The sequence below is a fragment of the Rattus norvegicus genome, chromosome 4 (assembly GCF_036323735.1).
Source record: "Rattus norvegicus strain BN/NHsdMcwi chromosome 4, GRCr8, whole genome shotgun sequence".
NCBI classification, from domain to species: Eukaryota; Metazoa; Chordata; class Mammalia; order Rodentia; family Muridae; genus Rattus; species Rattus norvegicus.
The window spans coordinates 183,837,391-183,864,017 of NC_086022.1; the positions used below are offsets into that span (position 1 = coordinate 183,837,391).

The window sequence follows — 26,627 nt, forward strand, 5'->3', positions numbered from 1 at the left end:
TTTCTGGGGGCCAAGTAACGGGAGATGGAATGAAATGGAGGCCAACAGATTCAGGGCTTCCATTGCCAAGCTTAGATTCTTTTTTGAAAAATTTATTTTATGTATATGCGTACACTGTCACTGTCTCCAAACACACCGGAAGAGGGCATCAGATCTCATTACAGATGGTTGTGAGCCACCATGTGGTTGCTGGGAATTGAGCTCAGGACCTCTGGAAGAGCAGTCGGTGCTCTTAACCACTGAGCCATCGCTCCAACCCCCAAGCTTAGCTTCTTGGATTCTGTTAGGAATTTTAACTAAGAGTCATGGTAGGTGTGAATTCAGGGGAGCTAAATAAAAATAGAAGTTCAGTAACTGTCAGCGGGGTTGAGGATCTAGCTCAGTGGTAGAGCACTTGCTAGGCCCTGGGTTCTATCCTCAGCTCTGGGGGAAAAAAAGACAAAATAACAGTAGCTGTCAGCATCTAATGGCCTCTAATAATTAAGTCTACAGATTGTGGAGTGTTGTAAGGGTGAAAGGAAAACTTTCTAGTCAACATACTCAAGCTACTCCATGTCACAGTAATGTCTGTGGAAAAGTGGAAAGGTAAGCCAGCCATGTTCACCAGAAATAGAGGTTGGAGACTATAATTTGTCACGGTTAAGAGTGAAGATCCCCGGGCTGGAGAGATGGCTCAGTGGTTAAGAGCACTGACTGCTCTTCCAGAGGTCCTGAGTTCAAATCCCAGCAACCACATGGTGGCTCACAACCATCTGTAATGGGATGCTCTCTTCTCAAGTGTCTGAAGAGAACTACAGTGTTCATATAAATAAAATAAATAAATCTTTTTTTAAAAAAAGAGTGAAGATGCCCACACCTGGGCTTCAGCCACCAGCACATCCCGGTGCCTTCCTCTGCGGCAGCCTCACCTCGCCAACCGGAGTAGTGCTGCAGGCTTGTCCGAGTTGCAGTTTGCTGCTTCTGTTGCGGCTGCCGCAGGCCGCCCTGCGCGGACTATGGGCTACGCCGAGGTCATCCCCCACCCCCTGTACCTCTGTGGGCGCCTCGGATCTGCAGTCCTGCGGCAGCATGTCCCTTCTGCGGCACCTGGGGCTCCAGAACCGCAGAATCATCCTATTGTCTCACGACTATGGAGATATTGTTGCTCAGGAGCTGCTGTACAGGACAAGCAGAATCGACCCGGCTGAGAGGTATCTTTCCCATCTTCCTCTCCTTCTCCAAAAGTTCCTCAAAGATAGAGGTGTGCTTTCACCCGTCCTCACCAGGCTCCTGAACTTCTTTGTGTTCTCTTGAAGTCTCACTCCAGTCTTTGGACCATATACTCGACCCACTGAGAGTGAGTTGTGGGACATGTGGGCTGGGATTCGCGACAGCGACGGGAACCTGGTCATTGACAGTCTTTTACAGTACATCAATCAGAGGAAAACATTTACAAGACGCTGGGTGGGAGCACTTGCTTCTGTGACCACCCCATTCGTTTTATCTATGGGCCATTGGATCCTACAAATCTGTATCCAGAGTTTTTGGAGCTGTACAGGAAAATGCTGCCGCGGTCCACAGTGTAGATTCTGGATGACCACATTAGCCACTACCCACAGCTAGAGGACCCCATGGGCTTCTTTTTTTTTTTTTTTTTTTGTTCTTTTTTTCGGAGCTGGGGACCGAACCCAGGGCCTTGCACTTCTTAGGCAAGCGCTCTACCGCTGAGCTAAATCCCCAACCCCCCCCCCCCCCCCATGGGCTTCCTCAACTCCTTCTGAGCTGGAAAGAGTAACTTCCCTGTATTATGCCCCCCATTCTCGTATCTCTGTGTATTCCACTTAGAAATGCCCCAAAGAGGTCCTGGCCATCAAATACTATTCTTTCATAACAGTCCACTTTATTCACGTCGGTGAACAAACTACAGAAAACAGGCAGCTGGAACGCACCTCATCTGTAAGGGTGACCGATAATCCTCTCATTCCCCTGACATCTGATCAAGTATATAGATCTGCTGTTGTTTGGTGTTATTAGGACATTGTGACTAATAACACTTTTCATTTATGTAGAAAGACAGAATTAGATATTCTTTTTGTGTGTGTGTTATACTCAAAAAAAAAAAAAAAAACCCTCCCCAAATCCCTAAAACATATTAACAACAAAAAACCAGTTCCTATGGACTTTATTAAAACATTTAGAAATACTGAAAGAGATGCCCATACCTGGAATCATCTGAAAATGTATGTGCTGTCCTTTATAACCAGCTTCTACTTCGATCTGTATAGGAACTTATTCAGAAGAGGAAGCAGAAGAGGAGAGTGGTGTGTATCTCTCTGCTTTCTTTAGAATGGAAAAGAAACTTTAAGGTTAAGTAGTGTCACAGGCTTGCATTCCAGTATTTAGGGGACGGACCCAGGCAGGATCGTTGTGAGTTTTGAGAGTATGGTATTTTGAATGAGAATAGTCATCTTAGGCTCCCATGTTTGAACGCTTTGTCCTCAGTTAGAGGAAGCGTTTGAAGTTTGAGAAGATTAGGAGGTGTGGCCTTGTTGGAGGAGGTATGTCAAAAGCCCATGCCAAGCCCAATGTGTGTCTTTCTGTCTGCTGCCTGTGGATCAGGACATAAAGCTCTTAGCCATCGCCCTAATGCCATGCCTGTTGCTCCCCACCATGATAACCATGGACTAATTAATCCTCTAAAACTGTAAACAAGCTCCCAAGTAAATGTTTCTCTTTATAAGTTGCCTTGGTCATGTCATCTTCTCACAGCAATAGAAGAGTAACTAAGACAGACAGACTGACAGAGGGAGAGAGAAGTGGGAGAGAGAGAGAGAGAGAGACCTTATTTCAGAAAGGAAGGAAGAGAGAGAAGGAGATATTGACAGGAGGAAGGTAGGTAAGTGCTAGGGATGTGTCTTAGTTGGTAGGGCCCTTTCCTGATGCCTATAGGCCTTGGGTGTAATCTCTAGCACTGAGATCTACCTGCCTCTGCTTCCCAGTGCTGGGACATGATAGCACATACCTATTGTTGTTGTTAAATATCCACCTGTACCCGTCCGGATAAAGCACACCAAACCAACACCAACACAGTTCCATGTGGAGAGATTTAATGGGAGAACAAGACAAGGGGAAGGGGTGAGAAAAAAAAGAGAAAAGAGAAAAAGAGCAGAAGTCTGCCTTTTATTTGGAATATGACGGAACCGCTCCTAGGTGGGGTTTTGAATTTGAGCCAAAAGGTCTTCTGGGAATGTATGGTCGTTGCCATGGCAACAATGACCAACCAGTGTCCCCGCTGAAGACAATTTTTTTTTTTTCGGAGCTGAGGACCGAACCCAGGGCCTTGCGCTTGCTAGGCAAGCGCTCTACCACTGAGCTAAATCCCCAAACATCTATGATCTTGTAATCTTAGCAGGCAAGAGGGTGATATTGAGTTTAAAGCCTTAGGCTGGAGAGCTGGCTCAGTGGTTAGGAGCTCTGACTGATCTTCCAGAGGTCCTGAGTTTAAATCCCAGCAAATACATGTTGCTCACAACCATCTGTAATGGGATCCAATGCCCTCTTTAAAAAAAAAAAAGAGTTGAGATCTTGTCAAGAAAGAGAAAGAACTAGAGTTAGAGCTAAGGAGCTAAGGAAAAGAGGGAAAGGGTGGGAGATGGAGTGAGTTAGCAATCAATGCAATGTCTGTGACATCTGGGCTAAATGACCAATCATTAACTTTCCCTACTATACCTTAAGATTCTCTGACTTCTTCCCTTTAAGTCATGTTAGCTTCTGAGGGAGGTGACAAATGGATATTTCTCTCTCTTGCGCGCGCGCGCGCACGCGCGTGTGTGTGTGTGTGTGTGTGTGTGTGTGTGGAGAGAGAGAGAGAGAGAGAGAGAGAGAGAGAGAGAGAGCGAGAGCGCATATGTGCTTGTGTCAGGAGTTTGAGTAGACTGTGAGCCACCCAACATGGGTGCTGGGAACAGAGCTCTAGCCCTTGCTGAGGCAGTATGCACTCTTACTGTGGAGCCATCCCTCTAGCCCCTTCTTTTCTCCATCTTTGTTTTTTGTTTGTTTGTTTTTTAATGATTTTATTTAATGTATGTGAGTGTACTGTCTTCAGACACACCAGAAGAGGGAATCAGATCTCATTACAGATGGTTGTGAGCCACCATGTGGTTGCTGGGATTTGAACTCAGGACCTCTGGAAGAGCAGTCAGTGCTCTTAACCACTGAGCCATCTCTCTGGCCTTCATTTGTTTTTTTGTTTTGTTGTTTTTTTTTTTGTTTGTTTGTTTTTGTTTTGTTTTTTTGTTTTTTTGTTTTTTGAGACAGGGTTTCTCTGTGTTTCCCTGGCTGGCTTGGAACTTGCTCCCTAAACCACCTGGCCTTTAACTGAGATCTACCTGCCTCTGCTTCCCCAGTGCTGGGATTAGTGGTGTGCCCGGCTTTCCCTCCTTTCTGAGAAGAGTTTATTGTGAATGGTGATGCACAGATTTAATCCCATCACTCAGAAGGCAGGTGAATCAATGTGAGCTCCAGGACAGCCTGGTCTACAAAGCCAGCTCCAGGACAGCCTGGTCTACAAAGCCAGCTCTAGAACAGCCAGGGCTACACAGACAAACCTTGCCTTGAAAAGCAAAATATTTTATTTATCTTTATTTTATGGGTATGAGTGTTTTGACTGCGTATAAGTCTGTACCACCTTTGTGCATTGCTTACAGAGGACAGAAGGGGGCAGCAGATGTCCTGGAACTGGAGTTACAGATGGTAGCAGCCATGTGAATTCTGGGGGAGAAAAATACTCTGGAAGAGCAGCCCGGGCTCCTAACCATTGAGACATCTCTTCAGCCCATATCTTTTTTTCATCTTGACATAAAGTTTCTTACTATATAGCCCCGACTAACCTAGGACTCTCTAAATAAATCAGTCTGGCTTTGAACTTGTGGATACCCACGTCATATACCCATATGTCGTACACCCATGTCATATACCTAGCCTGTCTCCTTCCCTCCCTTTACCTCTCCCTATTGGTTTGACTTCCCTAGGGAATACTGTCTTCAAGAAGAATTGACAACATGCAGAGTCTGGTCTCATATTTGTAGTGACAGCAGCAAAAGTTTAAGACAGATCTGTGGGGCTGCTGGTCTCCTCAGTGGGACCAGAATAAGTAAGACACTTTGTCTGACCAGGTGTTTACAGGTTTCCTGGCTTTTCTTCTTCTCCGATTTATAGGCTAACAAGGTACCACCAGGCAAGTGACATCTCTTAGCTCTCTTCATTAAATCACATTCATGGCTCTGATTTTCCCATTTCTAAAGCATGTTCTTCGGAGGTATGTTCAGACCACAGAGCTGGACTGGGAGTGGTGGCACATGCCTTTAGTCCTGTTACTTTGGAGGAAGAAACAAGCAGATTTCTATTAGTGTAGTCTACATAGCAAGTTCTAGGCCAACTAGGACTACATAGTGAAATCCTGGCTCAAATTAGAAAATGCAGAGCTGGGCACAGTGGCAAATACTTGTAATCTAATGACTTGGGAGACTGACACAAAGGATCAGCTCAAGTTTAAGAAGAGCCTACTACAGTGCGGGTTCAAGCCACACTGTATGGACTACAGAGGAGACCATACTGGGGAGGGAGCAGGAATTCCACTCTTAAAATGACGTATCCTCAAAAACACTTATGATTAGCCCACTTGTTAAGAGGTTGGGACCCACCCAAGGATGCATACAGTGGTAGGAACAAAATGTGTAAGATTTAAAGCTTCCCTTCTAGAGTTTTGCATGAATCTCCATACTTTCAAAGTGTGCATATGAGTTGTCAGAAAGGTCTGTGTTATAAAAGAAAATCTGTTGGGGTTGGGGATTTAGCTCAGAGGTAGAGCGCTTGCCTAGCAAGCGCAAGGCCCTGGGTTCGGTCCCCAGCTCCGAAAAAAAGAAAAAAGAAAAAAAAAAAAAAAAAAAAAAAAAAGAAAATCTGTTGAAAAGCAGAGCACAGTGGCCCAGCTGTCTGAGTCTTTAAGACCTCCATGAACATTTACTTACTTGGCTTCGATGGGTCATATCCTAGTCTAGAAATGAGATGAGGTCCCTGCTCTGCAGGGTTTTGGTGAGGAGAGCATGGAACATTCAATACCCCTTACTAATAATCATTTAAATTACAAATAAATATGTCTCTTCATGAGTCAAATACGCTAGAATATATCCTGCTATAGCAAGAAATTACATGCTATATCAAGATTTGGAGGGCATCTTTCGTGTGTGTTTCACTGTTATCCCTGTAGCCTTGACTGTCCGGGACCCGCAGCAATTCTGCTAGGATTGCAGACCTGCACTACCAAGCCTGGCTTGGAGAAGTCTTTACACAGAAACATTGTTATAAATGATACTTGGTTTAAAAGCAGTGGGAGAAAAAGTCTCAACATCATGCTGTCACTGAAGACTTGCCTATTTGTAGTTTAAAAACAAATTTGAGGGTCTGGAGTGCTCAGTTGTTAAGAGACCCAACTGTTCTTCCAGAGGTCCTGAGTTCAATTCCCAGCAACCACATGGTGGCTCACAACCATCTGTAAAGAGATCTGATGCCCTCTTCTGGTGTGTCTGAAGTCAGCTACAGTGTACTCATATATAATAAATAAATAAATAAATCTTTAAAAAAAATTTGAGGGTCTGGAGTACTCAGTTGTTAAGAGCACTGGCTATTTCTTATTGTATATAGTTTACTGACGTTAGAGATAAAGCCATTTTTTGGACAAAAAGGAGATGCTAGGGTAACCTACCCCCACACTTATTGTAACAGTTGGCCATGAAGGTATGTCTCTGTATTCTCAATGGTTAATTGCTGGGCTGGTGGTGCCAGGAGCCTACAAGACCTGCTTGTATATGTAAATGTTTGTCTCCTCACCTGCCCAAAAAGATGTAAATAGGTTGATCCATAATTCTCTGAGATTATCATGTTAAAAAGCAATCTGCCCTTGAGGAAGTGACTTAACCCTCAATCTGGCCAAAAAACAACACTAAGGGATAGATGGGGGTGGGGGAGGTGGGGATAATCCTGCTGCTGATTGGTTCAGAGTGGGTAAACTGTGAAGCCAATAAGCCTTTTTGTATCAGGAAGGAGGAGTGGGTTTTGGTGAATAAAGAGCTGGAGGCTGGATCCGGGGAGGGGCAGAGCAGGGAGAGCCAATTTTGTGGAGTTAAGGTGGCAGAGGAGTTGGGTTGAGTCTACATGGCTAACAGGCGTATACTATACAGATGTTTCCATTAAACTCCATGTGGGACCCCCAAAACTCCCCAAAACATCCTCAGCTAAAGGTCAACTTTTTAAAAAATTACTTTATTTCTCTATAATCTTGTGATTTACATGCCATAAATTGTTTCCATTGTTTCAAGGTATGTTAGGGGAACCATCTGATCATAACCCCACAATGTGTACTTTTCCCATGCAAAAATCCACTTTTGTAGTGACTTCCTTGCTTGTAATAAAAAAGCCCTCCTGCTCTTAGTCTGTGTAGCTTCCTTCTACTCTCAAGGAGATTGTAAGTTTAGCCTGGCCATAAAAATACATGCTTTACCTTGCAACATCTCAAGGTCAACTAGTTTTCAGCACTATAACACTGGGAATTTCTTTTTAAGGACAAAAACATATTTTTAAATTAAAAAAATATATACTGTGGATTCATTTCTTCCTAGTTTTGCATGAGTTCTGGGGACCAAAATTAGGTTGCCAAGCTTCACCAACAAGCACTTATCCACTGAGCCATCACTCTGGCCCCACACTAGGAATTTATTTCTAACCACTTTTTGAGAAAATGAGAGAGGGGGTGGGGTGGGTAGGGGGGCAGAGACAGAGGACACAGAGAGATCTGGGGTGGCTGGGGCCACTTTTTATCTGCAGCACATGCCTGAGGCACCTGGTAGCAGCAGCAGATTATAATGGAGGCAGCTGCCAGGCCCCTGAGAGCAGGGAAGCAGCATCACCTGTATACACTCAGAAAGAAGAAATGAATCTGCAGGTTTAGTAAGACAGTTAAGTTCTATCACTCTGTAGTGAAATAAATCAACTGTAGTGTGAAAATAAGTGGAAGCCACCTGACAGGCTTCAAATTGACAGTTCAGGAGACTAGGTCTAAATCTTTGTTTCCAAGAACTAGGCAAGTCCAGGCCTCAGAAGCTGCCCTGCCACCTGGCCTGAGGCAAGGATAATGGGTCAGCAGCAGTTTCCGGAGTTCCTTACAACAAGTTTTTAGACTTCCTCAGAAATGGCTCTGGAACATCCCTAGACATAAAGCCAACAGTAGAGGTCACCTACCTCACCCTGTAATTCCCCTAATGTGCTTTAAATCAGGCCTTCGAGCTCACTTCAGGGTTTCTAACTCGGAATGGGAGGCCCCACCATGTCCAAATTCTGCAAAATAAAACACTCTCTGCTTTTGTGTAATATTTGAGCCTGGGCATCATTCTTCTGAGGAATGCTGAATGTAGGTTTCTATTATTTGATAAGAAACCACACTGGGTTGGACTTAGGCTGCTGCCATCTTAGGACATTGTTAGCAGCACGTCCATTTGGGGGCCTGTTTTGTGACCTAACAATCAAGAATTTTATTTTGAGATAAATTTAAAATTTCTATTTTGAGATGGGATTTTAATATGTTGCCAAGACTAACCATCTCATCTCCATCCTTGATCTTTAGAGATCTACTTTTCTTTTTTGGAGGTCATTGTATTTTTTTCTGTAGAGGGTAGACCAAAGCGAGAAGGGTGGAAATTGAGGGGTTAGGGAACAATCGTAATAATTCAGGTGAAATGGTGCTTACCAGAGTGGGAGGGAAAGAGCAAAGTGTTTTGGATGATACCAAATTGTTCTTAAACTTTAGGGGCTTATCTATTGTTTTGCCAGATCTACAACTAAAGAAACATGCCAGCATGTAGTAATATTATTGTCGAGAATCTTTGTTCTTTACACAACACAGTTTCGCTATTTCTGTTTTGTTATATTTTTGTTTTTTGTTTTTAATCTTTTTAGATAGGAATTAGTGATCATTAAATTACATCACCACTGGGTGGCACCACAGCATCGTTAGCTAAAGCTGGGCTGGGCTTAGTTCTTTCTGCAGCAATCTGCAAATTTTCAGGCCTGAGACTGTGCAGGTTCGAATGCAAAGTACAGACCAGGAAGCAAACAGGAAATTCACAGATGCCCTCAAAGCTGGTGTTAGAGATTTGTCATTAAGGCAATCTGTTGGAGAGGGAAGTTGAAAAGATGGGCTCTAGAAAATCAAAGCTTCCCGCAGGAGTTAGGGTGGAGTTTACTCTTGGATTGCACATGCATTCACAGTTCCTTGGATACAATTTATTGTATCCATTGCTTACACCTGAACTCTGATTTGTTAAACTGAGCTGAGTTATTTATCAGAAACACAGTTACAAAGCTATTCATCCTGCAATTATAGTATTTACCAAATGGTTGATTTATAAGTAATATTACCAAAGTGGAGGTAGGGCAAAAGCCCCACCTCTCACAATTCCAACGGGAAGGCTCCACATCTCATCAAGAGACAACAAATAAAAGAAACAATTTATGGTGAAAAGCAGAAGCTTATCCATGGGGCTACATTGGGAATGAAGAAAAAAAAATTAAAACAAGCTAGTGTCATAGTTTATGTTAGAGAATTAATGTGCCTTCTCAGTGAGAAATTATTCCACACACTTAGAGATTAATAAGGAAAAGACAAATAATAGCACACAACTGGTTCTAACTAATGCACAAAAGGGAAACAGTCTTAAATAGAAACTGTTACCAGTTTATACATTCTACATATGCTGTAATCCTTAAATCTCTTTCCGGACCCAGCCCTAGGTTACACTTTGAACAATTTAAACATATACCAGAGACTACAAGTCTGGCTTCTTGAGCAGAAGAGAGATTTACACAGCAAAGATACGGCCGGAACTATTTAAGTACCTCAGTTTTGTTCTTTTCAAATAGTTGACACCCAGGTTCACCTTGCCTACCTGGTGGAATTGCGCTTTTCCTAGTAAGAGCACAGACTATGACTTAATGATGCCTGGGACCCCTGCCCCAGCTCTGCCCCAGACCCATTCTAGGCATGTTCTTTGATATAGGAATGAGCCTAATGGCCAGCTGTAAATCAGGGTTGTCTCTTTTGTTATGGGAATAGAGCACAAATGGAGGTCAGTCTTGGCAAACATTAGCAGGAATGTTTTCTCAGCCACCCTAAACTTCAGTTATGCTTCCCAGTTTTCTTTCTTACCGTTTCTAACAAACTTGGAGGCAAGGCTCCTTCAGCTAAATTATGCTTGGTTAACTGCATATCTCCTAAGCTAGTTTATTAATAAATTCTTTACGACGTCAGTTTTATTACTTTAAATTTCTCCTGCAGCAAATAAGTTTGCTTAGAGAATATTAAGTAACATGAAGCGGCATTTAGCTAAAGAAGCATTGTTCCGTAATAGCCTCAGGTTGTGAGGAATCCCTTAAGAACTGCCTAACCACAGTCTGACCTTTCTGCAAAGCTAACTCACCCTGCTTCCCATAAAACCACAAAACAGCAGCAACTTTATATACATGGAACTTGCTATATATATTTGTCCCTCGCCCCTCAAAATTTACTCAAGCGTCATCCCTCAGAAAGGTTGTGTACACTAGCCGTTCCAATAAACAGCAGAGTTTCTGAGGATGTTACTGTTAAGCTTTGTTGTCCAGGACCGCTTTCTCATTAGGCTCATTTCCATTTCAAAAGGAGCGTCTTTCTGCTTGGCAGTTCAGAGGTGACCTGGCTAACAGCCTCTTATCAAGGAAAACATAATTCTCCCAGAGAGGCAGAATGACCCAGGTTAACAGCTGCCCCAAAGTGCAGTTCTGGCCCTGGACCCTTTCAAGAAAGCTATAACAATTACCCATTTGTCCAAGTGATGAAAAGTTGGAGGTTTTGTCTCTGTAAAATATAATGGGTGCCCTGACAGCCAGTTCTAACCTGATGGCGCTGTGTTTCTGCTCGCCTAGAAATGAACTTCTCTATCCCAGTCATTAGCGTGCTCAGACCTGAGTAATAATTTACACAGGTCCCCAGGATGACTAAAGGAACTTAATATGGCGCCAGACAACCATTCCTAAGGGCCACTGACCTTTTTCTCTGGAATGACTGGGAGGTCCTAGTGGCTTGCATGGGAGATGACTAAGAATAGGATAATGGGCCCTGAGGTATTAACAGCTGCCTTTGTTTCTGTAAAACCTGCTTATTGCTGTGGGAAAGGGATGAAATGGTCTTTTTATTACTATATAGTGGGAAAGTAAGAAACAACCAAGGGCAGTAAAACAATTCTCCTGCCCAGCTGTTGAAAGACCCTCAGACAGAGGAGACTCTCGCTCCAGTCCTGAGGACACTCACCACCCCACGAACACACAGGACTCAGTTTTGATGTAAAAACAAGAGGTTTACTTTGGGATACCAATGCATTGGGGCTCAACACGGTCCTCACGCAGGAGGGATGTGAAGAGCATCGAACAACAGAAATGTACAGCTTAAATAGTCATTTAAGATCACACAGTTTCATTAGCTCAGCTATTTCGGTGCCAAGGATATCTGACTAGGCAGATGTTTCTCATCCTGGAATTCCTGGGATAAGGCCGTAACCACATCAGTGCAGCTATTTCAGTACCAAGGACGTCTGACTTGATATATGTTTTCTTATCCTGGGGTTCCCAGGACAAGGACCAAGGATATCTGTCTTGGCAGGTGTTTCTCTTCTGCAGTTCCTAGGACAAGGCTATAGCTATGTCAGCACAGCTGCATTCAGTACCAAGGCCATCTCACTTCTATAGTGGTCAGTTAGCTTCCCAGAGATGTTTCCTGTCTTGTAATTGCCCTGCAGTAAATATGTTCTATACCCTCTGTTCTTATGGTCCAGCAGCTTCCTAGAGAGTGAGTGGGGATGTGCTTTCTGTACTTTCTGGTCTATTGTCTAACATCTAGGGGCTAAGCAAAGGCCAGCTTAAAAGATTCTCATTCTTAAGAAATGGCTGCACTAATATCGAACGGGGATCTTTCATTCCCCCATTTTCTTTTGTGCCAAGTTCTAATCATGGACCTTCTGAATCTAGGTCTTCTAGGGCAAGAGTTTGGTACTGTTGTCTCAGCACCAATAATTGTACAGTGCTAATTTTCTCTCTAATAAAAGTCACCAGCCTATTTAATATATATGGTCCAAAGGTTAGAAGTAACAAAAGAACTATTATGGGTCTCATTAGGGTAGGAACTAGGGTAGTCAACCAAGGGGATTGGGTGAACCAGTCTTCAAACCATCTTCGATTTGCTTCTCTCTCTGTCTAGTGGCTAGTCTCTCCCTCTGCTTGGCCATTGACTCTTTAATCACTCCTGAATGATCTATATAGAAACAGCATTCTTCTTTTAGGGCTGTACACAAACCTCCTTACTGTAAGAACAGTAGGTCTAGGCCGTGCCTGTTTTGCAGAACCACCTCAGACAGGCTGGTCAATGATTCTTGTAACTTAGATACAGAGTTCTCTAAGGCCTGGATATCTTTATCTATGGCCATTCTGAGCTGACTGTAATAGGAACCTTGGGTGGCTAGCGCCACAGTCCCAGTGCCGATGCCTGTGGCGACTCCCAGTCCCAAGAGTACAGCTGGGGTCATACTGATAGGCTCTCTCTTAAACCTCCAGTAGCCTGTAAGATATTCTTCTAAGAATGACTCTTCAGGATGATAAATTAACTGGGGCACTAACTGTACAAAGACACAAAAGGAAGCGTTTTGACTTAACATGGCCAGAGAAACACAAGGAGTCAAACCTGAATTACAGGCCCACCACCCTTCTGATAGGGCTGGTAGGTATCCGTGATTAAGGCTGAACAATTGGGTGGTGTTACACAGGCTCTGGTGGGAAGCTGGGACCACGCCCGTGCAGGTCCCTTTCCCTGATACTGTAGAGGTTGTTAACCCAAGGCCTGTCTGTCTCCAACGACACTTATTGTCAGAACTTTCTAGCCCAGGGCAAACATAAAATTCTTGTTTCTAAAGTATACTCTTTAAGTGAGCATTATAGTAACCCCCTAGTCATGTCTCTGATATATCTATTTATTTGATGTGTAAGTCTAGGGAGCTTTTAAAAATCTAAGTGTCCCTCGAGGTCCCAGTCCCCTCCCCAGTCCCTCCCAACAGCTAGTACTCAGCTGGTGAGGGCTGACACTTGACAGCTGTCAGGGTGGTCAGCAGCACCAGGTATAGTCCAGTCCAGTGAAGCTCAAGTGTCTGGACCCGATGTTGTCCTATGTGGACGGAGTCTCTGACCTGGAACTGGTGAGATATCTCGGGGTCCCTGGGCATAGGCTGCTGTCAGCTATGACCAGACTTCTTTTTGTATCACCTGTAGGTCTTTTAGCCTGGCATACAAATCATTATTACTATGACATGTTGGTTCAGTAACATCATCTAATATAGTCAGAGGAGCTGAGGCCCCATATAAGATCTCAAAGAGACTAAGGCTGAATCTGGAAGGGGTATTTCTTGCTCTGAAGAGAGCAAGAGGGAAGGAGTGTAACCCAGTCTATGCCAGTCTCCATGGTCAATTTGATCAGGGTCTCTTTTAGAGTTTTATTTATTTACTTTACCTGTCCTGAACTTTGAGGTCTGTAAATACAATGTAATTTTTTTTTTTGGTTCTTTTTTTTTTTTTTTTCGGAGCTGGGGACCGAACCCAGGGCCTTGCGCTTCCTAGGTAAGCGCTCTACCACTGAGCTAAATCCCCAGCCCCTACAATGTAATTTTTAATCAACCTCTAAATATTTGGCCACACCCTGGCTTACCTTGACAACGAAAGTAGGGCCGTTGTCTGACCTGATTACCTTGGGCACTCCAGACCGGGGGAAGATTTCTTCCAGTATCTTCTTGATGACTATTGAGGCCGTCTCTTGCTTGATGAGGAAAGCTTTTATCTATTCCTAAAAAGGTATCTACAAGCACTAAGAGATACTTGTTCACTTTGACTTTTCACTAAACTCTTTAGGTCTCTTTGCCCTGTTTGGTTGTTAAGCATTTATTTACTGACATATCTTATATTTTTTTTACTATCTCTCTGGCTAAAATCTTAAAGTCTATTATATATATATCTTACCTATTTGGACAAGCTTCTTATCTCCTAAATGAGTCCATTTGTATATTTGGCAAAGTGAGTCTTTTGTTTGTTCTCTGGGGAGTATAGCTTCCCTCAAGTGTGTCATTGTCCTTTTATCTTTTAAGCAATTTGGGCCTTTTCTTCTGTTGTACATTCTAAGTGGGGCCATTCCTTTAGTCCGATCACAGTTCTCAGTGGCTCTCTCTTGTAGGCCTGTAACCAGGATAGGCTCCTGCATAGCCATTTTTCAAGCCACTTAATCTACTTTGTTATTGTCCCATGTCACTGAATCTCTTCCCTCCTGATGTCCTGGGCAATGAATAATACTCACAGTTGCTGGCTTCATCAGGGCATCCAAGAGATGGCAAAGGCATCTGCGGCACTGTTCTGCTGGGGGGGTAGAGGTTCAGCCATCCCAGATGACATTGTGTTGTCCATCATGGCAGCACCCACTTATCTCTGACCTTCATGAAGAGAACTGTTACCGTCTGTGGACAAGGTAGCCTCGGCTTTCAGCAGGGGTGGATCAGTCAGTCGCAGAGGTTTTTCCTCCACATATGGGCTTCTGCCAGTGCTTGACATTCGTGCTGTGGTGGTTCCAGGTCAGGATTGGGCAGCAAGGTGACCAGATTGTCCCCAACCGGTGGAGAATCTAGTCCATGGCAGCTGACCAGTGGTCTCATCTTTTAGGACATTCTATTTAAAGGCAAGACATCAGCCACTCTACCACAGTTTAAGTCCTGGATTGAGTGATAATTGTTAGTGCCCGGCTGGCAGGAACGGTGTGTTCCAGGCAGAATGGCACTAAGCCACATATCTTTCAGCATCAGGTACTGGTGCACTGAGACAGGTCTTAAGCTCCACATACACAGTCTGCAGATGTGCATATACATGGCCTCACCCAGCCATTTCAGTTCATGTAAGCCATTTGAAGAACAAATTTCTCATGAGCAAGGGATAGGGGCAGTCAGGGGTAACCATGAACTAGTGGGTTACCCAGCCCGCGCCAAGGTCCACTGTTCTTCGGGCAGTCCATAAGTATTGCTTGTTGCCAGTAGCCCCCTGTACTCAAGGTCTTCGGTTGGACACTAGCCCACTTGGGAATAGGAGCACAGAGTGTTAGGACCCCATATTTACAAAACAACTGGGCAGGCTTCCCTTTTATCTTTGTGCATAGCCAGCACTCTAGGACGAGAGGCTTGCCTTCAGGACCACTGGAGAGGCCCCTCTTGTTCTTCCCGGGGCAGTCCCTGACCCAGTGTCCTTTTTCTTTGCATTAAGCACACCAATCTTTAGCCAGGAATTCTCTTCTGTTGCCAGGTACTGTCTTCCTAGGTTCCCTAACTACTGTGGCCAGTATATGTTCCTCTCTTGTCTTTTATCTCTCTTTAGCTCTCTAGCTTTCTTTTCTTTTTGTCTCTTTTTTCTCTAGCTTCCTGCTCTTTTTACCTTCTTTTCTTTTTCTCTTTTTTGGTCTCTCTGTTCATATCTTCTACATCTTCCTCTACAGCTACTAGATGCTGTCCACTTATGTGTACAGTTTAACTTTACTTTCTCTGCAACTTACACTAACTCTCAGCAACTTAGCTTAATCCTTCAAATTTCTGTAACTTTTTCTTTATATCTTTTTCTTACCTTAGCCAGATTGGTGGAGCATTTTCCAGCCCCTCAGAGATCCACCCTTGGAGCCTGGCGGTAGACCTGGAGCACTCCCTACCTTCAGGGGTATTGAAGTCAACAGTCAGGAGTGAGGGTCTTCCATCCATGTCTGGAACATTCTTTCTGGCCTCTCGTAGGATTCTGTCTTTCCTCGGTGGTAAAGAAGACCTGTAACAGTTACTAACAAGCATCTCAAGTGGGATGGTGAGAAAACAAGAAGAGAATCTAGAGAATAGAGGTCCACTGGAGAAGACAAATAGCATTTAGTCACACAGCTAAACCAGGAGGCCTTTTTTGGACAAAAAGGCCATTGTAAAAATAAGCACAAGCTTTGTCTGTGAAACAGAAAGGCGAGCAGAGAGGCAGCTGATCTGTTACCGACTGTCTCTCTGGACTTAGATTTTCCCTCAAGGAGTATCTCTCTTTAGTGTCAGCTTGGTGGCTTTGTCTCTCAAGAGAACCAGCCTCCAAATGACACTAGGCTTCTAGTAAGAGCTAATAACAAAAGGATGGAGAGATGGTTAGGACCTGGGTGCTAGATGCCAAGTGGCTGACAAAAGAATTGTACACCTATTCACCTGGGACTTTCAGGACCTCAGTAGCAGCCCTTTACCAAACTGTCTCAGTGGGCTAAAGGCCCATGGAAAAGAAAACATTAATCCTGACCTTGGTCACAGCCAAAGCCTGAATTCTAAATTTTGACTGGCAAAACAAAGTTCTTCACAATTTGTTGTAGATTCTTTTTGAAACTATTTTAGGGGCTTCTCTGTCCCCCAACCTGGGGCATTTTGACCACAGGGGCAGGAACTGGCTGCTGAGGGGATAGGATCAAAGGCACTCTCCATGTCAATGATGACCAACGGGGAAAGTAGCTTAATGTTGGAGATCAACTCCTCTCTTGGAATAGGGCCAGCAGATAAGGCAGGCTCCCTTAAAGAACTTCTCTTAATGAACGCTCTCCTTCTGTGAGCAAGTGTTGAAGGTCTGGCCACTAAAGGCAGCAACTGGAATTTTTTTTTTCAGGGCCAAAAGGCTCATAAAACAACCACTAACTCTACACTATCTTTTTGCTGTGAAAGCATCTACCCCAGCCAGTGGCCCCTTCGCCTTGAAACTCCTCTCCTGCTGGCTCAGGCCACTGCCCATACACAGCCTGCAGCTTCCTTGCTAGCAGGCCTGAGCGCCTGTCCCCCTTCCTTTAAAAAGGGGGGTGATCAAGTTTCCAGTTATAAGGATCAGAGGAAGAAAAAGGCCAGTACTGGAGGGGCTGCATCCCCTCACCCAGACCCGGGGGAGGTCCATGAGGCCGCAAGGGAAAAAACAAGACTTGGACCAGTAGAGGAGTCAGGGGTGAGTGTTCACTGGCTGCATGTCCCCGGGCAGGACCAGAAGCATCTGCAGCCAGGAGGAGCAGAGGATACAGGAGGTTGGGTAGGCGAGAGGGTAGGGGAATAAGGAGGAGAATCCAGGAGGAGCAAATCCTCCTGAGCATCAGGATAGACTTTTGGAGGAGCCGGTCCAGAGGGCTTCCCCTTGGAAGTTTGGACCACCAGAATCTGTGGGTCTGGCAGTCGCTGGGGTCAACTAGCCCACAATTTTCCCTAAGGAGGCAGTTCTTGAGTTAAATCCTCCCAGACTAGGATGTAGGGCTGCCGATCAGGATGTCCATGCAGCCCCGACTGAAAAACAACTTTCTTTTTTTTTTTTTAATACTTTATTTATTTATTTATTTATTTATTTATTTATTTATATGAGTACATTGTAGCTGTCTTCAGACACACCAGAAGAGGGCATCAGATCTCATTACAGATGGTTGTGAGCCACCATGTGGTTGCTGGGATTTGAACTCAGGACCTCAGGAAGAACAGTCAGTGCTCTTAACCACTGAGCCATCTCTCCAGCCCGAAAAACAACTTTCTTAACACTCTTTATAATTTCATATTAGATGATCCCTGAGGGGGCCAATCGACTTGAAAAGTTGGCCACTCAGAGGCGCAGATGGTCTGCCTTGGTCCCTTTTTTTTTCCTCCACCGACAGTTTGTGTACTCTCGCCCTCACCTCTCCCCAGTGGTCTAGGGTGAGACTGGGTGGGGGGAGTAATCTTCTGACCCATTGTTCCAAAATACACAAGGACAGGACAAAGACAAACAGATAAGAGACACAAAGATCCATAAGACACTGGCCGTTCCTACTTCTTAACAAACAAGACAGAGAAAAAGTCCTAGAAGGCAGATGCCTGAAGGAAGCGGCGGGCAACAGAAACAACTGATCAGGTTTGCACCCAACAAACCTTACTCTGAAGGGTACCAGGCGTCCCTGGTCCTCCCCAGACCCTGGGGCTTCCCCCAGGTCGGCAGCCTGAGATCCCCTAGTACGTCTACCGATCTCAGTCCAAATGCTCTTACGAGCGCCTGAACAGCTGCTACAGAACTTCCTTACTGAGTCTGGACTCACAGACAGAAAAACAGAACAGCTGCTGTTACAGAATGCAGCCAGAGCCCTCTCATGAGTGCTCAAATGGCTGCTACAGAATGTAGCCTGAGAGCTCTCACAAGTGCTCAAACAGCTACTACAGAATGCAGCTCACAGAACCAGGCCAAACACTCCCACTAGTGACTGGTAATTAGAGAACTAGGACACATAAACAAAAAGAACAGTTAAAGGCGCCACCTTACCTCCAAGAGCAGTCTCGGTGTTGAGGGGTGGTCGTAAATCCCAGACGAGCCCCCAAATGAAAGACCCTAAGACAGAGGAGACTCTCGAACCAGTCCTGAGGACACTCACCACCCCATGAACACATGGGACTCAGTCTTGATGTAAAAACAAGAGGTTTACTTTGGGATACCAATGCATTGGGGCTCAACACGGTCCTCACGCAGGAGGGATGTGAAGAGCATCGAACAACAGAAGTGTACAGCTTAAATAGTCATTTAAGATCACACAGTTTCATTAGCTCAGCTATTTCGGTGCCAAGGATATCTGACTAGGCAGATGTTTCTCATCCTGGAATTCCTGGGATAAGGCCGTAACCACATCAGTGCAGCTATTTCAGTACCAAGGACGTCTGACTTGATATATGTTTTCTTATCCTGGGGTTCCCAGGACAAGGACCAAGGATATCTGTCTTGGCAGGTGTTTCTCTTCTGCAGTTCCTAGGACAAGGCTATAGCTATGTCAGCACAGCTGCATTCGGTACCAAGGCCATCTCACTTCTATAGTGATCAGTTAGCTTCCCAGAGATGTTTCCTGTCTTGTAATTGCCCTGCAGTAAATATGTTCTATACCCTCTGTTCTTATGGTCTGGCAGCTTCCTAGAGAGTGGGTGGGAATGTGCTTTCTTTTTTTTTCTGGTCTATTGTCTAACATCTAGGGGCTAAGCAAAGGCCAGCTTAAAAGATTCTCATTCTTAAGAAATGGCTGCACTAATATCAAATGGGGATCTTTCACTGTGAGTTCCTTGGATTGTTGCAATGCACACCTTTCTCATGTCCACTCTTTTTTTTTTTTTTTTTTAAGATTTATGTATTTATTTTATGTACAGCATTCTGCCTGCATATGTGACTGCAGGCCAGAAGAGGGCACCGGATCTCATTACAGATGGTTGTGAGCCACCATGTGGTTGCTGGGAATTGAACTCAGGACCTCTGGAAGAGCAGTGAGTGCTCTTAACCACTGAGCCATCCCTCCAACCCTCTCATGTCCACTCTTAAACCTCACTTTAACCCACCTTCTGCACAGCATGCACAGACCAATCTTGATGCAATAAGCAGAGGCAAGGTTTAATACAGAGAGCTCCGGGTCGACATGTATCCCACTCGGGAGACAGAGGAATCGACCCTGAGTGGCTGGGAGAAGGGCTATTTAAAGGAAGAAGCCACAAGCCCCAGGAGATGAGGGGACGTCAAAAGGAAATACCAAAAATGTCACAAGGGGAAACTCTCAAAGTCACAGGATTGTTCTTAAGACTCTAGGGTTTAAATCAGGGGAAAGGTCAAGCCCTCATTCTCCTGAGAACAGATCTTGATTCCTGTCCTTTAGGGTAAATGTTTGTCAGAGTTGACGAAGCATCTGCATCTGATACACATCTGGTTAGGCTTCGGCCCCGGTTTCCTGGAATACTATTTGCAGGACACAATGGCTGGAACATTATCTGTAGGGCACAATGGGGGCTTGAACAAACATCACAGGGGCAGAACAGAACCCGTTACTCATTTACTCACGTCCGGTGACATCCGGAGGGTCAGTGAGTCTGCACCAGTCCTCCTGCATTTTTAACCATCTGTCTTCCTGAGTCAGATCCTGTTGCTGAGTTTTGAGCTAGTTTAAAACTCTATCTCTCACTCCTTCTGCTAGAAGTAAGAATAAATTCATTTCATCTGAATCTGAATTGAGTCTAAGTATTTGGCCTTTCCTGGTGTGTTTAGTTGCTCAAACTGTAGCTTGGTGTGAGAACATACAGGCAAATAAACCAGTATAAGCTATGGAGGATGTCTGCTCCAGCCAAGCCTCCTTGAGCAATAGTTAGGAGCTCAATAAAGTTTTTTCTTTTATCTCTGGGTGCTTTGAGCAACTTCTTGCTGTGATGATAAATTAATCTGCCATTTCAGGAACAGATGATCATTAGGTCTCAAACCCAGGACAAATGGCTGGAGTGCCTATTTAACATATCAAAACAGACATGTACTAGGTTTCCCAGCATTCCTCAGTCCCTACCTGTTATTGAAAGATCCCCATTTGATATTAGTACAGCCATTTCTTAAGAATGAGAATCTTTTAAGCTGACCCTTGCTTAGCCCCTAGACGTTAGACAATAGACCAGAAAGTACAGAAAGCACATTCCTACCTACGCTCTAGGAAGCTGCCCGACCATAAGAACAGATGGTATAGATCGTATTTACTGCAGGGCAATTACAAGGCAGGAAACATCTCCCGGAAGCTGACTGACCACTATAGATTATGTTGCAGGACGAAAAACATATATAAAGTTAGATGTCCTTGGTACTGACATAGCTGTGCTCACATCGCTATAGCCTTGTCCTGGGGACTCCAGGAGAGAAACATCTGCCATGTCAGATATCCTTGGTCCTTGTCCTGGGAATCCCAGGATGGGAAAACATATATCAAGTCAGATGTCCTTGGTACTGAAATGGCTGCATTGATATGGTTGCAGCCTTGTCCTAGGAACTCCAGGATGAGAAACATCTGCCTAGTCAGATATCCTTGGCACCTAAATAGCTGAGCTAATGAAACTGTGTAACCTTAAATGATTAAATAAGCTGTACATTTCTGCTGGTCTGGGCTCTTCACATCCCTCCTGGGTGAGGACCGTGTCGAGCCCCAATGCATTGGTATCCCAAAGTAAACCTCTTGTTTTTACATTAAGACTGAGTCCCGCATGTTTGTGGGGTGGTGGGTGTCCTCAGGATTGGAGCGAGAGTCTCCTCTGTCTGAGGGTCTTTCCTTATAGGGTATGGCTGGGACACACTGTCCAGAGGCTGAGCTGCCCTTCCCCTTTCCTTTAGTCTCCTGGCTTTCCCTCTCCCTTCTCCTGGCATGGCTCAGCTCAGTCTGGTCATGTTTGCTTTGGACTCCCCCAGGTGTCCCTACCTCTGGCTGTGCTCTCCTTTTATATGCAACAAACTTTCTCCTCACAATACCTGGGAGCAGTCACATCCTTCCCTTTTATGTATGTATATGTATGTATATATGTATGTATATGTATGTATATGTGCATTACTTAGTTATCCACTTATTTATCAGCCACAAATGGTGCTGGATGTGGCATAAACGGGCTCTGAATAAAGCTGCTGATCCTTCCTTTTTCTTTCTCTCTTTTTTCCATTCAGTAGCCACTGACCTGCCCGAGAGAAGATATTCTAGACAGTGTGTCTCTCAATTATCAGACTATTGAAACAATAGACCCAAAAGACATGGGGATTTCTTTTTTTTTTATTTTTAAACTTTTTTTTTTTTTCCGGAGCTGAGGACCGAACCCAGGGCCTTGTGCTTGCTAGGCAAGCGCTCTACCACTGAGCTAAATCCCCAACCCCAAGACATGGGGATTTCTAAGCTGGGGATTTCTTAAGCTGGGAGAAGGAGAGTTCCCAGCCAGAGAGGGAACTTATCCCCTGGAAAGAGATTTCATACAGTTCTAGCAACTTGCCAGAGCACTTTACAGGATGGGGCTAGAACCCAGATAATGAAATTCAAATGGTGGCCCTATTTGACTGCAACTGTTGGGATACTGCTGACCCGCTAAACTTTGAACCCTCTTACTTCAGGACTCTGGGTGGGAGGGGGTTTGCTAGATCTCTTTGTCTCTTTTCTTAATGTAGCCACGAAGAAATAAAATTTCATAGATGTGAAGAACGAAGCCGTAAAAACAAGCTTTTGAGAAATACATCTGGTGGTCAGGATGCCTATGACAAACTTGTGACCTTTCTGAGAGATACAGCTGACCTCAGGAGCCCAGTGATATGACAAAGTTTTTGGTGATCAAGATATTGAGGTAATTCTGACTAAGCTAATTAAGACAAAACAATAATAACTGTTCTCCCTACCCCTCCCTGTGGTAAATCCTGAGAACAACCACGAGATGTCATCCTGACCCTGCCCGACAGTTCCTCCCCCCTCTAAGGGACATGTCAACTTAGCCCTTTCCCAGTGATTCTCCAAGGCCAAGTGTAGGGCTGGATGGGGAAAGTGACTAATTGAGCCAAGAACAGCCCCTTGAGCAGGCCAACCAATACCTGACCAGATCCTTTGTCCTGTGTACCACCAATGAGAATAGGCCAGCTAACCCTGTTGCTGAAGTCTGCCCTCTGTAAGGAATAAAAGTTGTGTGCTTTTTGGGTTCCGGGTTGCCTCTCCCTGCGTGGATGAGCAACCTCACGTACGTGGATTAAAACCTTATACCCTCATGCTATTGCAGCTGTCACTTTGTCGATCTGTGCTCTGTGGGTGGCGTTCTTGAGGTAGGGCCACTTCGGTGTCTTACTATAGCCACACTGCTTTCTACTTTTAATTTGCCTTTGTATATTGACTTATTGAGGATGGGTACTTGTGACTCCACATCCCTCAAGTTAGATACCAATAGGAGGCATAGTTCGATAGAGAAATAATTGAATCAGGGGACAAGAAGCACAATTAAGCATGCATAATGTGTTTCTGGTGGATCACTGTCTCAGGTTGAGTCCTGAAAAAGTTAACTCTTTCTCTTGAGGGAACCATTTGACTCTCCTGAGATGATTACTTCTGCTGTAGGGAAATGCCTCACAATCATGGGTAATTGTCCCCACCTGGATATAGCAGGCCCCACAGGCTTATGCTGCTCTGGGACAGTTTGAGTTCCAGCTTATGAAGATGTTTATCATCAATTAGTCCTGCTGTTCATGGAGTATGGGTGACTCCAGAGGAAACACAAAGGAAGCAACAGAGAACCAGAAGGACAAGCTTGAGTCACTCAGGCCAGCGACCTTCATAACCAGTCTATTGAACTATTCTTCTCCAAACTGAATGGAAGTTCCTATTTCTGATGTGCCTTGGTGGTGTAGCAGGTGTATGTAGTGACTTTCACCGTGAGCACAGGAGTCTGTCCTTTTAAGATGAATCAAGCCATGCTCTCTTCTAGAGTAGATATCTTAGGCAGGAAAAGCAGAGACCAAAGAGGCACAGCTACATTGGCCCTGAGGCCTGACTGACAAGCAGTGGGAATGACAGGTGAAGAAAAACTTTCTCCCCATCCCTGAAGACCTCCCAGCATCCTTACCTCCAGGCATATGCTCTATCACCTGATATACATTAGCAAGCCCTGTCGGCGCCAGCACCGACATGGTACCGAGAATCGGGCTATCGAGTCAAGCCAGGAGAGGAAGAGAGGAAGGAAGAGAGAGAGAGAGAGAGAGAGAGAGAGAGAGAGAGAGAGGGAGGGAGGAAGAGAGGAAGGAAGAGTGAGAGTGAGGAAGAAGAGTGAGAGTCTCCTGTAGCTTTATTCACCACTTATATACCCAAGTCTCCAGGTAGAAAATATCTGGGAAGCACAGTGGGAAACCCTGGCTCTACTACTGAGCTAAATCCCCAACCTTTTATAGTATATATATATGTGTGTGTGTGTGTGTGTGTGTGTGTGTGTGTGTGTGTGTGTGTGCCTGGGCTCTCAGAGCTGTTAGATCCCCTGGAACTAAGAGCTATAGGCAGTTGAGCCACTCAACTTGCTTGCTAGCCAAACTCAGGGCCTCTGTAAGAATGTTGTACAATGGCTGGCTGTGGTGGCACCTTTAATCCCAGCACTTGCAAGGCAAGGCAGAGGCAGGTGGATCTCTGAGTTTAAGTCTGGCCTGGTCTACAGAGCAAGTTCTGTGACAGGCAGGGCTACACAACTGGTGCCTACAGAATAGACTTTCCACTCTGCTATAGCCCTGTCTGCCCGATATGAACACCAACATATGTGAAAAATGCTTTGCTTCAGGATTGTCCTGTTCTGTGACTGTGACTATTCACAGTGGAATGTGTCACAAAGAACAACCCATCCCATGGTCCTCTACATCTGGCTCAGAATAAATAAGTTCTTATTCTCTCTAGAATGTCAGTGATATTTTGCATATCAATAGGCAAGGAAATAAATACATTAAAAAACATTTCCATCATCCCATATTTTTTTAAAAAGCATTTTTGTAAGAATCTAAAAACTAGGACTAGGAATGTAGCTTATCAGTAGAATGCCTAGCATGCATAAAAACTCAATCCCCAACACTCTATAAAACTGGGTGTAGCACTGAAGCTCCCGGAAGGGGCGGCACAGGTCTTCCTGGTTGCTGCCGCTGCAGAGAGCCCGTGGGCAGCACCCCACGAGCGAACTTGAGCCTCGGGACCACAGGTAAGACCAACTTTTCTGCTGCAAGAAAGCTGCCTGGTGAGCTTGGGACACATGGAAGCAGAATTCCTCTAGGACCGGGCACGTTCTGTGTTTACCGGAAGTCCCACTCCCGCCGATCCCGGCCCGCAGCAGCTCTCTGCTCCCAGACCCTGTGAGAGAGAGACCCAACCGCCTGGTCAGGTGGGCACTCCTGAGGCTGCAGAGCGGAAGAGACCACCAACACTGCTCACCCCTGCCCACATCCCTGGCCCAAGAGGAAACTGTATAAGGCCTCTGGGCTCCCATGGGGGAGGGCCCAGGAGCGGCAGGACCCCTGCCAGAGACACCGCCGGATCCTGAAGGAAACAGACCGGATAAACAGTTCTCTGCACACAAATCCCGTGGGAGGGAGAGCTAAACCTTCAGAGAGGCAGACAAGCCTGGGAAACCAGAAGAGACTGATCTCTGTACATATATCTCGGACGCCAGAGGAAAACACCAAAGGCCATCTGGAACCCTGGTGCACTGAAGCTCCCGGAAGAGGCAGCACAGGTATTCCTGGTTGCTGCCGCCGCAGAGAGCCCGTGGGCAGCACCCCACGAGCGAACTTGAGCCTCGGGACCACAGGTAAGACCAACATTTCTGCTGCAAGAAAGCTGCCTGGTGAACTCAAGACACAGGCCCACAGGAACAGCTGAAGACCTGTAGAGAGGAAAAACTACACGCCCGAAAGCAGAACACTCTGTTCCCATAACTGGCTGAAAGAAAACAGGAAAACAGGTCTACAGCACTCCTGACACACAGGCTTATAGGACAGTCTAGCCACTGTCAGAAATAGCAGAACAAAGTAACACTAGAGATAATCTGATGGCGAGAGGCAAGTGCAGGAACCCAAGCAACAGAAACCAAGACTACTTGGCATCATCGGAGCCCAATTCTCCCACCAAAACAAACATGGAATATCCAAACACACCAGAAAAGCAAGATCTAGTTTCAAAATCATATTTGATCATGATGCTGGAGGACTTCAAGAAAGATGTGAAGAACTCCCTTAGGGAAACACAGGAAAACATTAATAAACAAGTAGAAGCCTACAGAGAGGAATCGCAAAAATCCCTGAAAGAATTCCAGGAAAACACAATCAAACAGTTGAAGGAATTAAAAATGGAAATAGAAGCAATCAAGAAAGAACACATGGAAACAACCCTGGATATAGAAAACCAAAAGAAGAGACAAGGAGCTGTAGATACAAGCTTCACCAACAGAATACAAGAGATGGAAGAGAGAATATCAGGAGCAGAAGATTCCATAGAAATCATTGACTCAACTGTCAAAGATAATGTAAAGCAGAAAAAGCTACTGGTCCAAAACATACAGGAAATCCAGGACTCAATGAGAAGATCAAACCTAAGGATAATAGGTATAGAAGAGAGTGAAGACTCCCAGCTCAAAGGACCAGTAAATATCTTCAACAAAATCATAGAAGAAAACTTCCCTAATCTAAAAAAAGAGATACCCATAGGCATACAAGAAGCCTACAGAACTCCAAATAGATTGGACCAGAAAAGAAACACCTCCCATCACATAATAGTCAAAACACCAAACGCACAAAATAAAGAAAGAATATTAAAAGCAGTAAGGGAAAAAGGTCAAGTAACATATAAAGGCAGACCTATCAGAATCACACCAGACTTCTCGCCAGAAACTATGAAGGCCAGAAGATCCTGGGCTGATGTCATACAGACCCTAAGAGAACACAAATGCCAGCCCAGGTTACTGTATCCTGCAAAACTCTCAATTAACATAGATGGAGAAACCAAGATATTCCATGACAAAACCAAATTTACACAATATCTTTCTACAAATCCAGCACTACAAAGGATAATAAATGGTAAAGCCCAACATAAGGAGGCAAGCTATAACCTAGAAGAAGCAAGAAACTAATCGTCTTGGCAACAAAACAAAGAGAATGAAAGCACACAAACATAACCTCAC

At 44.8% G+C, this 26,627-nt stretch overlaps 1 pseudogene; it reads left to right on the top strand.

The window, feature by feature from the left end:
• The first annotated feature begins 673 nt into the window (after positions 1-673).
• Positions 674-26,627, top strand: part of Mest-ps1 (mesoderm specific transcript, pseudogene 1) — a 32,699-nt pseudogene continuing 6,745 nt past the window's right edge.